We start from the raw sequence: 13687 nt of genomic DNA on the forward strand, positions 1-13687 counted from the left end.
TTTATGTTCCTGCTCTGAATCTACTTAAAATGTGCTAGAATTCTTAAAGCAACTGATGTATACTGCCATAACATATTAACGGAGAAGATGCAGCAAAAGGATTAATTCATTCCTATCTAACGATTATTATATAGGAAGCTGGCATACTGAAAAAAAAACCTGCTGAAAATACTGCCCTGGTCAATAGAAATGATCAAGATGTATACATACTCATCCATACAGACACATTGAGCAAGCGTCCCTTCTACTATCAATACCTTATTCTAATGGTTTATTTTTATGGTATAAGTTGGAAGATATGGTCAGAAAATAACCACCTTTTGGGCAAGTTTGTGCAGATGTCTTCCTTCTACAACAGACAAAGGGGTATTCCTATCTGAGACAATGGGGGCATATCTCTAGGACATTACTTTGACATAGCCAAGAGCCACACAAAGGAGGCAAATGAGCAGCACTGGCTCCTAATGCACATTGTGGAGGCCCTGGTCATATTTAATAATCATTATCTACTTTTGATCTTTATATACGACTGTGGTTAGAACATCTTCACCATCTAGCTGGAGCAGTTACAAGCAATGGTCTATAGTAAATGTTTTATCTTCTTTATGTAAATATAGATTATAAAGAGATCAGCATGATATGGAGGAGACATCAGGATGGAGCTTCCACTAGCAAATAATACTTTGGTTCCAAGCTGGAAGACAAAGGCCCTGATTTATCAACAGGGTAACGGTCTGTGAGCCAAATGTATGAAAGTGGCACATATCACTTCACATTCTGACTTATTTTCCCCTGCCACAGTACGGCAGGTCAGGAGTGGGGTGCAGTTAAGACAATTTTTGAGATAATCCCTATGATAAATAAGGCCAAAAACCAATGTGCTCCACAAGAACATTCACAAACAGCTGGATTTCTGAAGTTGACTTAGTAGGAGCAAAAAATACCTTGACCTGTCACAGAATAAATGTGTCATGCAAGTAAAAAAAAAATTAAAAGTCCAGTTTTACTCCAAAATAAAGACAAAACCAATTCTCCTGGGTGTTCACATCCAGACGATCCTAAAAGTTCTTCACTAATCCAAAACAAACATTCAATTAGAAGGCACATGGCTTGTTATTACTGGATCCACTGGGGTATCAGTACATTTTTCAAAAACTCATATCTGGAAATACAGTAGATGCCAACATGCTTTTATCTGAATATTTGCTCCTATGTACATAGGTATTTCTAAGCTAATGCAATTATGATTGTGCACAAAGTATGAAGCAACTAAGAGTTCCAGAAAAATCTTACATAGACAATCTTACTCGTTTTAGGTTCAACCCACCAGAAACAGCTTGGACTGCCACTTAGCGGCCAGTGATTGGCTGAGAGGGCAGTCCAAATAATTTCTGGTGGGTCAAGCCCAGAACCAGGAAGTGGGGATAAGCAGGGTATGAAACAGTGGCTGAAGAGCAGAGATGGGGGATTGGTGAGTAAAGATGGTTTGTTTTTTCAATTTGCTCTGACCCTGTTTTTAAATATATTTCCCTGGAATACACCTTATAGTATACACTGTAAATGTCAGATAGACGTGGATTCCACGTATTTTGAGAACAAGAGTTGTCTGTCAAATTGGTGGTATGGTCCCTCAGGGAGACCTTAGTCTTGAAATACTGGTCCCACTGAGCTGAATCTGATAAGAGCATCCTTTACATAAAGTTTGCATGTGTTTCCTCCAGGCACTGTACTGTGTGGTATGCTGGTTTTTCATGAAAATGGCTGTAGAGCATGCACGACTGAGAACGGGAGGAAGGATTTTGAGCACCAATGAGGAAAGTGATGAATGTAAATGTATTTCTCTCTACAGAACTGCAGATATTTCTGCGCTACATGAATAAACAGACTGACAGTCCAACCATCAGCTTTTACGTTAAATTTGCAGAGGTACTTCAGTACCCTTGCTTGCCATGGGCATTTCTGTTATAAACACAAGTTATATTTCCATATATATTTTGTAAATGGCTTGTAATAACCTACGGTAAAAATGAGACGTTAAAATGGATGAAAATAACAATGCTTATAGTCAATGGGTGACAACGAAAGAAAGGTGAAATGGTGACAATTTCATCTACTGTTTAGCAGCCTGACAAAAACACAGGAGAGTTGTCAAGGTAAGATTCGGTACACATCAGCACTGTGCCTTCTATTATAATTGAAGTGACAACGCTGTTCTGGATCTACTGCAGGATGCTAAAAAAGAACCTAAAAAAACCCACACTAAAACTAATTCACAGGACGAGGACTTTCCCCATTATTCTATGTGCTCACAAATTCCTATCAGGATAACAGAATAAAATACGGTATGTGGTGTAGCAGGCCTGATGATAGGCATGGTGATGGTGTCCTGATATTCCCACTGAAAAATCAACGTTTTCATCGACCATTTAAACATTAGGACACATCACTGCTCACAAGTGAGCCATGAAATAGCAGAGTTCAAGTGCAGGTTCCAGGAAGCTGCACAATGTCTTCAAGTGAATCTGCCACAAAGATAGAACAAAGTAGTACATCTATGTCTTAAAGGGATTGTGCAAAGCAAAATATTGATGACCAATCCTCAGGATAGGTCATCAATATCAGATCGGCGGGGGTCCGACTCCCAGCACTCCTGCCAATGAGCTGTTTGAAGAGGTAGCAGCGCTTGTGAGAGACAATGCACAGGTTATTTGGGAGAGGAAGCAGCCCTTGCATAAGAACTGCTACCTCTTCACACAGCTGATCAGCAGGGGTACCAGGAGGCGGACCCCCACCTATCTGATATTGATCACTTATCTTGAGAATAGGTCATTAATATCTTTACACTGCACAAACCCTAGCGGATCCTCCTGATCAAGGACAAAGAACAATGGGGGTCACTTATTAAGACCAGCATTTCAGATGCCGGTCTTGATAAGCCCCTGCACTAGCGGTGGATCCTCCAAACTTATATTGAGGCATCTACATAACTTCCGCGTATCCAGCACCGGTCCAAATCTACGCCAGCTTCCTAGCTGTCTTACATTTAGACCATTTTCTATGCCTAAAACAGGTGGAGAAAATGATAAATGAGATGGGCTGGCCTTCTCCGCTGTACTTTTTGAGACCTGGCATGAGCGGGGAAAAGTCGCAGTTTGTGGCGCAAATAACCTTTGCGCCACAATCTTGCGCCAGAAATATGCCTAATATAGGAGTATTTTTTTTATCATAAATGACCTCCAATGTGTTTAACTCTTATAAGCTTCATTGTATCTTTAGTATATTATGCATCCCAGTCTTTCACCCCTAGATTATCCCTTTCATATTGTTGTACAGTATTAGACATCTGCCATCATAATAGATCCTCATTCAGCAGACTATACAATTATTTATATGTTTGTAATATTCACACTTGGCATTCCATTCAACATTTTTTTTAAAAGACTTTGTTCAGAAAGAGGTATATTATTTTAATTAATATTTACAGAATACTTTTTCCTTTTTCTTTTGCCAGTACTACATTATTGAAAATTAAATACAAATTAGTGTCCTTGTGTAGCAGCCAACATATATAAGACCTCCTATATAGGCAGGCAAGCCATTGTCAGTTTACTGCTACTATGTGGGGAAGATGTTATCTACAGGCTAACCCTCATGAAAGTATAGAATTGGGCTAACAGAATGACAGCTCTACTGTTCTCTTGATAAACCCAGATAAATATTCCCACAGAAGACCATTGCAATATGTAATTGTCAAGGTGGACAGTGGGGGAAAACTCCCCACCGTATAACGTGGGAAAACGGGGAAGCAGCTAGGCATGGACACCGGGAAAAGGGAGCTGGTCACCTCCTAGAGCTTCCCTAATCCTCGCCCTGACTCCTAACCATATGAGCGGACCCAGGAGGTAGGCCAGCTTATACCCAGGAACCTCAGACCCTAAGTCGCCCTGATAATCCCTGGAATAGGAGCAGGGGAGAGACGACTTGTTCTTCCACGACACGGATGAACAGGAGTCTCACAGGCCTAGCAGCAAGGAAAGGGACAGACAGTGCACAGCTACTGCATCGGCAGGTAAGAGCCCAGAAACAACTTGCACTTACCTGCCGCATGTAACAATCACTAGACAAGACAACAACCCCCCATACATAAACATCACCAAACATATGAAAGGGTAGTGAAGGGAAGGTAGACAACGGGATGACATAGATGACCTTGATGTTCCACAAGGTGGCCCTCAAGCACTGGGCAGATGGTAGACGCTGGGCAGGAGCACAGCTCCAGCACACAGCAAGGATGTAGGAACACTGAACCCAGCCAACAGACCACAGGCAATATAAACCTCGTGGCAACACCCAGGACACACCCAAATCCCCACCAGCTAGATAATTAACCCCTCCGGCACCAGACAGGGAAGGCCCCAGGAGAAAAGAGGAGGCACCTACATGCTGCAACCACAACAAGATGCCGCTGGCAACAGCATGCATGGCATCCGTGTCACAGTGCACACCACAGAGGCCTTGACAGTAATTTGTGATGCTGTAATTGAGTCACTACAGAGGACTCTTTGTGGTCGAAGTGATGGCATAACCGAGAGAGTTAAATAAGACTGTGTGCCATGCTAAACGTCCAAGCAAAGAGGAAGTTCAAGAGCCAAGACAGAAAGGAGAATACACATAGAGACTTCAAAAAATGATATCCAAAAATACATCCACATTTTTTTAAATCTAAGAAAATTACATAGCTTGTTAATATGTGAATTTTGATGGAAGTATCCCTTTAAGACAGATATTAATTTACAAACAATAATCAAAATGTAGATCTAAAATAGCATTTTACTTTGTCACATGAATAAGCCTTAAAAGGATTGTCCAACTTTGTGGACCTTTCTAACTTTTAATCCCAGTATGTTGCACCTCTTAAAAAAAATCATGCTCACTTGTGCCCCACCATTCCAGCTCCCCGGGTCCATGGCTCTTCATAACGGTCTTTAGGAGGCCTTTGCAGTAAAGTGCCCCCAAATGGCACGGCACAAATGACACAAGGGTACACGGCACAAATGACACAGTCATTGGATGGGAGCCCGTCCACTTTAGAAGACACGAACCAGAAGAACACTGAAGGGAGCCTAGCACCCAAACAGCTGGAACAGCACAGTGGGGGGAGTGAATGTGTTTTTTTTCAACAGGTACAACAGACAGGTTGAATGCTAAAAAAAAGTCTACAAAATTGGAAAATCCCATTTAAATGCCTTCTATGCAGCCAACGCCTTTCTGTAGTGATATGGGATTCTGAAACGCCATGTGATCAGTGGAGAACATTGTGGCAGAGAGCTGGAACAGTGCAGCGCGGAGCGGGTGTCTAGGCCATGTGACCAATGAACGTGACGTGACTGGCCTAGTGAAAGCTGCGGGAAGGCAGCGGCACTTAGGGTGGGTTCAAATCATGTTTCATGCCTGTTTGACATATACATTAGAAAAAAAAGGATACAAAAACACAGCACACCACATTCTTGTATCCTGCACAGTCTGGTAAAAAAACACATACGTTTTTTACAATGGAACTCTATGGTGAACGGATGCCCCTGTATGGCATCTATCTGAGGCATCCGTAACTACCCTGGTGCTCCTTCAACAGACTGTAAACAGCTCCGTATAAAAAGGCCACTCTGTATAAAATGGAAAGACTAGGATCCTTCTAAAACACGCAGGCAGCCAAGTCATGTTGGCTAGACAGTAAATGCTTCCTGAATAGAATTTGATAAGAGGACAGCTCCAGAACCGACTGTATATTTACTGGTGATTCTTTTTTTGGGGGGGAAAAGTGCTCTTTTAACAGATAAATTATTTTGCTCTGGTGAACTTTTGCTACGTTATTATGCATTTCCTCACACGCTATGCTAATGCATATTGTATTTATATGTTGATTCATCCCACCTGGTGGCTTTCAGATGTGACATATTTTATAAGACTAGTGGAACCGGATTTCAATGTTACATTAATCACTGGCAAAGAGAGGCGTCCCCAATGTGCTTTGATGATTACAAGAGAAAAACATTAATTAATTACTAAGTAAATAACGAGTTCCACTTGTATATTAGGACTGCACAGGCGACTTTCCTAGCTGTAACACTGCGGAGCATCACTGTGTTGTATGAGTTATGACAAGTCTCCCCCACTTCTCCCGAACATATACTCACCATTCAGCCCCCCGCCGTTTCCAGTGCTGGGGCTCTGGTCCTCACCTCCAGTTTCTCTTTACAGGCTGCAGTGGTGACAGGTGCAGGTACACCGCAGCCAATCACTGGCCTCATTGGTTTTGTGCCTATATATGTCCGAGGTCAGTCATTGGCTGCAGTGGTCACATGTTGTATACAGCTACACCACTTCATTCTATAAACTTTCACCTGAGGTGAGGATCAGAGCTGCTGTGCTGAAAACAGCAGGGGATGAAATGGTGAGTATACGTTCTTTTATTATTTTCTCCTGCTTGGGGGCCAGTGGGGGAGTTTTCTTCAAACCCTTTAAATCAGCATATTTAAAGGGAACCTGTCAATGTACATGCAGTCCTATCTTTGGACAGTGTAGTAGAGAGCAGAGGGAGCTGAACAGATTGCAGGAAAAGAATCCGTACAAAGGCGAGTTCACATCACAGTTTATTTTTCCATTCTTTTAGATCCTGTAAAAAAAAAAAAAATGGATCCTGAGCATCAATTATACACATTTGGCATCTGTTTGAGCCATTTCCGCCTGAGATCTGTTATTTTAGATGGAAAAAAAATTCCTGCTGCTCAGGATCCGTTTTTTTTCCCTTTATTTTTCTGTTCTTCTGACGGATCAGAAAAACGTAAAAATAAATGGTGACGTGAACTCGCCCTAACTTGTAATTTATTTGTTTAAATCAGTGCTTCTCAAACTGAAAGGCAGGACTAAGGCTACAGTCACAGTTGCCTTTGCTATTTTGTTAGCCTCTTCACAAAAAAATGCTGCATGCAGCAGTATTTGTCCAGCCAAAACCTGCCAATTGTGCCGGCCACCGGGCCAGATCACCTCCTGATCCCATTGTAGTCAATGGGGATCCAGTGGTACACAGTTGTGTCTGGCAATGCTGGATACTGTGAGCTCCGGTAGCCTGATCTTCTCTGGGATCCTCAATGCTACTGTGAGGCCCCCCTGGTTGTTGGTGAGGCACAGCTGGGGAGACAGTTGTCACAGAAGTCATTTCATAGGTGACAGCGTTCTCTGGTATAGCATTGTAATTAACTCATGTTGCACTTTTAATGTACTACAGAGTTCAGGAGACACAATGAGCAATATTTGTAGCTGTGGCATGGATTTTCACCACTGATGGTAAGGCCCAAACATCATCTTGGTCCACTGGTAAGGCCTCAGTACAATAAGTTTGAGAAGCCCTATTTTAACTCCTTGGACTGTGTAGGCTTAGGAGTCCAGTAGGCGGTCCTATTCAGTGGTTGACGTCTACTTTTATATGTACAGACTGTCATGCCCTGCTCTGACTATGTGCGGTGGTCGGCCAGAATAGCAGCACGTGTTTAGTGTATTGTTTTGGAGCTGTGCTGGATCCGCCTCCCATCAGGTGCACTGGGTGGGGTCATTAGTTTAAATAGCACTCCATCCCAGTGCTCTGAGCGCGTTATAGAAATCATTCTGGCCTTGGAAGCAAGGAAGGAAGGAAGGTTGTCTGTTCCAGCTCAGAAAAGATAGGTGTGGTTTCGGTTTTTGTTGTTTGCTATCTTGGTTGTGTTGGTGTCATCTCTCCCATCCAGGTTCTGTGCGAGCAGGCTGCTCCTATTCCCCTTTTCACCATCTCAGGGAATCTAGGGTGTTTTAGCCCAGGCACAGGGACACATCATTCCTACCATCTAGGTCTGAATGTGGGCTGAGCAGAGCAGGGAGAGAAGTCAGGGATTTGCTAGGAGGTGACCCTTCCCCTGCTTCTCACCTAGAGCCTGGTTTGCTGGTTTATCTCTATTTCTGATATCCCATCCGGCGTGACACAGACACACACAGGGAAGGCTGCGAATCATTGATTAGGGCCACCCACTGGACTCCCATCCACACACACTGCGTAAAGTTTCTGCAATGAAATACGCTAAGAATTTGACACGCAGTGAAGATTTTGAAATGCAAAGAGTAAAAATCAGTAGCATATTGCACCAAATTCACACAATTTATTGCACCCTTATGCTAAAGATTATAGAAAAAATAAGATACGTTTACAAAATTCTACATTACAAAAAAAAAATCCTGCCAGGAGCACCAAATTATTTGAGCACTTTATGCATTAAAGTTTTCTTTTACATGAATAGCTATACCATAGGTTTGTTATGATCATTTTACTTCTACAGTAAGTAAGGTTAATGAGGCATAAGGTACAAATGGGAATATCTGCTCTGCCCAGGAAATGGTTCTTATCTTTATATATCCACCACTAACTGCAGCACAATGCTCAAGTATTTTTAACTACTTGAGGTCTATATAGTAGTATCATTATAATGTGAGTCTATTAATACTTTTGTTGCCACTCATAATCCTTCAGAGCCAAGCTGTTCCTTTCCACTTGTGGGAAAGACTGAGTAATCTTGGCCAGATGTCCTCTCTATAGCGAGAAAATTGATTTTCTCTTTACTGCAATTGTATCTTATGCTGGAAATAAATACATTGTGGCTGAGTTGGTTGCTTTCTGTCAATGATATGAGGCTTGGAAAGGCAGGTAGCTCAGAAGCAGGCGGTAGCATGTAGTTAGCGGGCACATCTTTTTTAGAGAGCTGAATGGCAAATCTACTTAACGGAAATGTGTCACCAAAAATTTCATCTGCCAGTTAAATTAAGATAGCAAAACATCTCCTTCTTTCTAATTTTTATCTTCTGATCTGATATTTCCAGATTGTCTGAGCTGTTCCTACTAGCATTTACAAAGCATTAATAAGATTGCTCTACGGCAGCCCCACGGGCCATAGACACAATGGTCAGGAGGGGACCTCATTGACTTCTATGGGAGAGTCCTCTAGCATGCTCTGTGATCTGTGCAGAGGTCATTGTACAAGGAAAGAATAATCAGTGAAAATCACATATTGTGAATAAGACGTAATGTAAACCCACCTTTAGTGACATGGAAAATGTAAAATAACATCAGCAAAAAAATGTCTTTAAAAATATCTTAACACTTAGGATACCAGAGGTTTTTTCGTTTTCATTTTTCTTCCCTGTCTTCCTGGAGCCATAACTTTTTTATTTTTCCGTTCACATATCCATATGAGGGCTTTTTTTTTTTGCGGGACAAGTTATACTTTCTAATGCCTCCGTTTTATATGGCAATCAATGTAATGGGAAGCAGGAGAAAAATTCCAAATGTGGTGGAATTGGAAACAAAAAACTATTCCTTCACAGTTTTACCGGTTTTGTCCCTATGGCGTTCCCTACACGGGAAAACCTGTGCCCTTCATTCTCTGGGTCAGTACAATTACAATACCACATATGTATAGGTTTTATATGTTTAAATACTGAAAGAAAAATATATTTTTTTCCATCACCATATTCTGACCCCTATTTTTATAGTTATATCTACTGAGCTGTGTGGGGGCTCATGTTTTGCGGGATGATCTGTAGTTTTTATTGATACCATTTTGGAGTGTGTGTGTGTATTTTTGTTCACATTTTATTCCATTTTGGTCGGTAAGAGAAGCGATGGAAAAATGGGAATCAGCTATTTTGATCCTTTTTTCTTTTTACTTTTACGTCATTCACCGTATTGGAAAAATATTTGTATATTTCTTATGCTGGTCACAGTATCATATGTGTCACAGTATATTGTCCCTGTGTGAATAGTGGCCACCATTACACCATGGGGCACCTGCTCACAGCAGTCTTTATATGTAAAATCAATTTCATATAATGCTCCAGCAATGGCTCTGCTTTCTTCTGTAACAGTACTCACTATCAAAGCAGTGATCCTCTGTTGTAGTACTCACTATCAAAACAGCAGGCAGGCCGGCAGTGTAAAGTCACTCACTCATTCACGCTACTCCCACTTCATTAATGAAGTAGGAGCGTAAATGAGTGAATGAGATTACGCTGCCGGCCTGCCTGCCGTTTTGATAGTGAGTGACTGCACCGGACCCAGCCGCGAGTGAAACAGCAGTTGCTGGCCTCCAGACCCTCCTCCCTCCCACTGATACATCGCAGGCCACACTGTGCAGCATAGCGGCCAGTGATGTATCAGTGTCAGACATTTAAAAAGTGAACCATTCGCTTTATCAGATGCACTGCCATTTTCCTCCCAATTGTAAAGCGAAAAATATGGTAATTCTCCAATTGCTGATCTCCTATGTTGGCCTGCCACATGCTGGTCAACATAGGAAATGCAGCTCTAATACGCTGGTTCTCTTCAGAGAGACCTAGCATATTAGAAATAATGACCGGCATCCCCGATTGCCACACGGGGATGCCGGTCTTAACCTGGAAGTGCAAGATGCCGTGATCACACTTGAACAATGTATCTTAAGGCTGTAATGTCCACAATCGGCATTATTGCCGGTCGCAGGGATATTAGTCGCAGGCCCCTGATGTTTGTCGTAGAGACCTATTCGATATGGTGCCTGCTGCACGTGCAAGCGGACGTCATGTTTAAAGACCCCACCAGCACTGTCCGTTCCTCCTTGATTTGTTTTCTCACACTGACCTCATTTGCAGCTTTCTGTTTTCTCCCATGCTTGACTCCAATTTCCAGGTTTGTCATTTGTCTTCCGTGCCATCAAGGCTTAGGGCAGTGAGGACGTGTCCTGACATCAGATCATGTGACACTAACCACTCCCTTTATTCTTACCAATGACAACTGTGCATCCTACATTACAAGGCTCCAATGCAGGACATAACCTACAGCAACTACATATCAAAACAGATGTAATGGTAGGCTAGTAACGTCAGAATAAGGCAGTTTTGCTAAATCGTGGTGTTTGATCAAAGTGATATCTTTTGTGGCACAACCCCTTTAACAGTCTGCTCATCATGTCCCCAATGAGGTCCTTGTATGTTTCCTCTAATGTCTTATTTCTCAGAAAATGCTCTTTTAACACTGCTTGCGCCATATGTAAATGAGCAGTTTGGAGTCCGACAGCTGTTCACTGCAGGTCCTACTTCATATAAGCTGGTGGCCACTGCAGGTGAAATGCACTCATCACACAGTGGCGCGTTGAATGGGTGACCATATAATGCCAAGTCCGCCACTCTATGTTTGCGGCTCACTGCTATGGATGGTCATGTAGGGTTCACATTGGGGAACCATGATGTCTATATGCCGAGATAGGAAGCAGTTGTCCGTGAAATGTTATGTAGGACATTTTACCATAGTTTCACAGTCAAAGACATTTACACCTTTCCAGCCATGAAAAACGGAGAAAATTTCATTTGTAGTTGCCATACATACAACAAACGGTCACTGCAGTCGAGACATATATGCAAAAGGGGGGCATATTTATTTGACATAAAGAATTAAACTAAATTTGACAATTCCCCAAATTTTTTACATAAGGCTAGCAGGTCTGATTAACATAAATTAACATACATACATCATTCTTGTCTTCTCTGCTACAAGTCCCTGCTTTTATCTGTGAATCTGCTGGAGAGGATGACATGCCGTGCATGGCTGCCTGGAAATGGTTCATTACTGAAAGGCGGTATGATTGACAAATAACACACTGACTCTGTCCTGTTTCTCCAAAAACACCTGCCTACTGAGCGTCTCGACAGCCGCTGTCACCTCATCCGTCACCGAATAAGGAAGAACTGCAAGTGTTTAACATGGGGGAGAGATGAGCATTCTAGAATGCATTGACAACTAAATAATTTAAGGGGCTGTTGCATTTTTGGTGAACTTCATTTAAAGCGTGTCTGTCACCCCTCCTGACTTTTTTTTATTTTCAGTAAGGCCCCTTCACACGGGCGAGTTTTCCGTGCAGGTGCGATGCGTGCGGTGAACGTATTGCACCCGCACTGAATCCTGACCCATTCATTTCTATGGGGCTGAGCACATGAGCGGTGATTTTCACGCATCACTTGTGCGTTGAGTGAAAATCGCAGCATGCTCTATATTGTCCGATTTTCACGTGACGCAGGCCCCATAGAAGTGAATGGGAAGCGTGAAAATCGCATAGCATCCGCAAGCAAGTACGGATGCGGTGCGATTTTCACGCACGGTTGCTAGGAGACGATCGGGATGGAGACCCGATCATTATTATTTTCCCTTAAAACATGGTTATAAGGGAAAATAATAGCATTCTGAATACAGAATGCATAGTAAAACAGCGCTAGAGGGGTTAAAAAAAAGCAGCTCACCCCAGGTCCTGTTCAGCGCAGAGGAGACACAAGGAGATGCCGGCTTCGCGATCAAGTGAACTAAGGTGAGTTAAATAATTTTTAAAAAAAATTTAACCCCTCTAGCGCTGTTTTACTATGCATTCTGTATTCAGAATGCTATTATTTTCCCTTATAACCATGTTATAAGGGAAAATAATAATGATCGGTTCTCCATCCCGATCGTCTCCTAGCAACCGTGCGTGAAAATCGCACCGCATCCGCACTTGCTTGCGAATGCTATGCGATTTTCACACTTCCCATTCACTTTTATGGGGCCTGCGTCACGTGAAAATCGGACAATATAGAGCATGCTGCGATTTTCACTCAACGCACAAGTGATGCGTGAAAATCACCGCTCATGTGCACAGCCCCATAGAAATGAATGGGTCAGGATTCAGTGCGGGTGCAATACGTTCACCGCACGCATCGCACCCGCACGGAAAACTCGCCCGTGTGAAAGGGGCCTAAATACTTTTATTCCTCATAATATAAATGTTTTCGAAAATCTATCTTTGTACTTTGTTCCTCTGCTATTCCTTTTAGACATTTATTAGGAAACAAATGGGTGCAACCATCTGGGGGTGTGCCTCTGCAATTTTCACAATGTCCAACAATTAGGCCTCTTGCACACAAACGTTTTTTTTTTTTTTTAACGGAACCATTCATTTCAATGGATCCGCCCCAAAAACTGAAGGTGCTACGTATGACTTCCGTTTCCGTATTTCTGTTCAAAGATAGAACATGTCCTATTATTGTCCGCATAATGGACAAGAATAGTACTGTCCTATCAGCTGTTCCGGTCCGCAAAAAACGGAATGCACATGGACGTCATCCGTATTTTTTTGCAGATCCGTTTTTTGCAGACAGCGAAATACTGAAAAAGCCATACAGTCGTGTTCAAGAGGCCTTAGGGACATACCTTTAGGGTAAAAAGTGACCCTAGTGGTCAATGTATCTAGCATACGATGCTTCAGAACTGACAGTTCATGGAGAATATAAGTGTTCACTGAAAACTATGTCGAGTTGTGATAGGTCTCCTCTCCTCCATTCTTGTCTAAAAAAAAAAGGGAGGTCCACCACATCGCAGAAGGAACCACATTTATTTAGCTGGGTTTACGCTACTGCCTGCAAAAAAATTTAACACATTTCTAACCTACTGGAGTCAGTAAATGGGAAGGTTGCAATATGCTACTCACCATAAAAATAATGGAAACTAATTAAAAATGCTATAAAAGTGATTCAAATTGACATCCATTGACAATAAAAAAAATCACACTGGCCCAGATTTACTATTAGCTAGACAGTGCCTCCTATGTAT

The 13687-nt window shown here is 42.2% G+C and overlaps 1 protein-coding gene across 1 annotated transcript in view; it reads right to left on the reverse strand.

The window, feature by feature from the left end:
- The window catches only part of PLCL1 (phospholipase C like 1 (inactive)), a 310610-nt gene that overhangs the window by 118982 nt on the left and 177941 nt on the right, over positions 1-13687 (reverse strand). The window lies entirely within an intron of this gene.

Source organism: Bufo gargarizans, chromosome 8 (assembly GCF_014858855.1).
Source record: "Bufo gargarizans isolate SCDJY-AF-19 chromosome 8, ASM1485885v1, whole genome shotgun sequence".
NCBI lineage: Eukaryota > Metazoa > Chordata > Amphibia > Anura > Bufonidae > Bufo > Bufo gargarizans.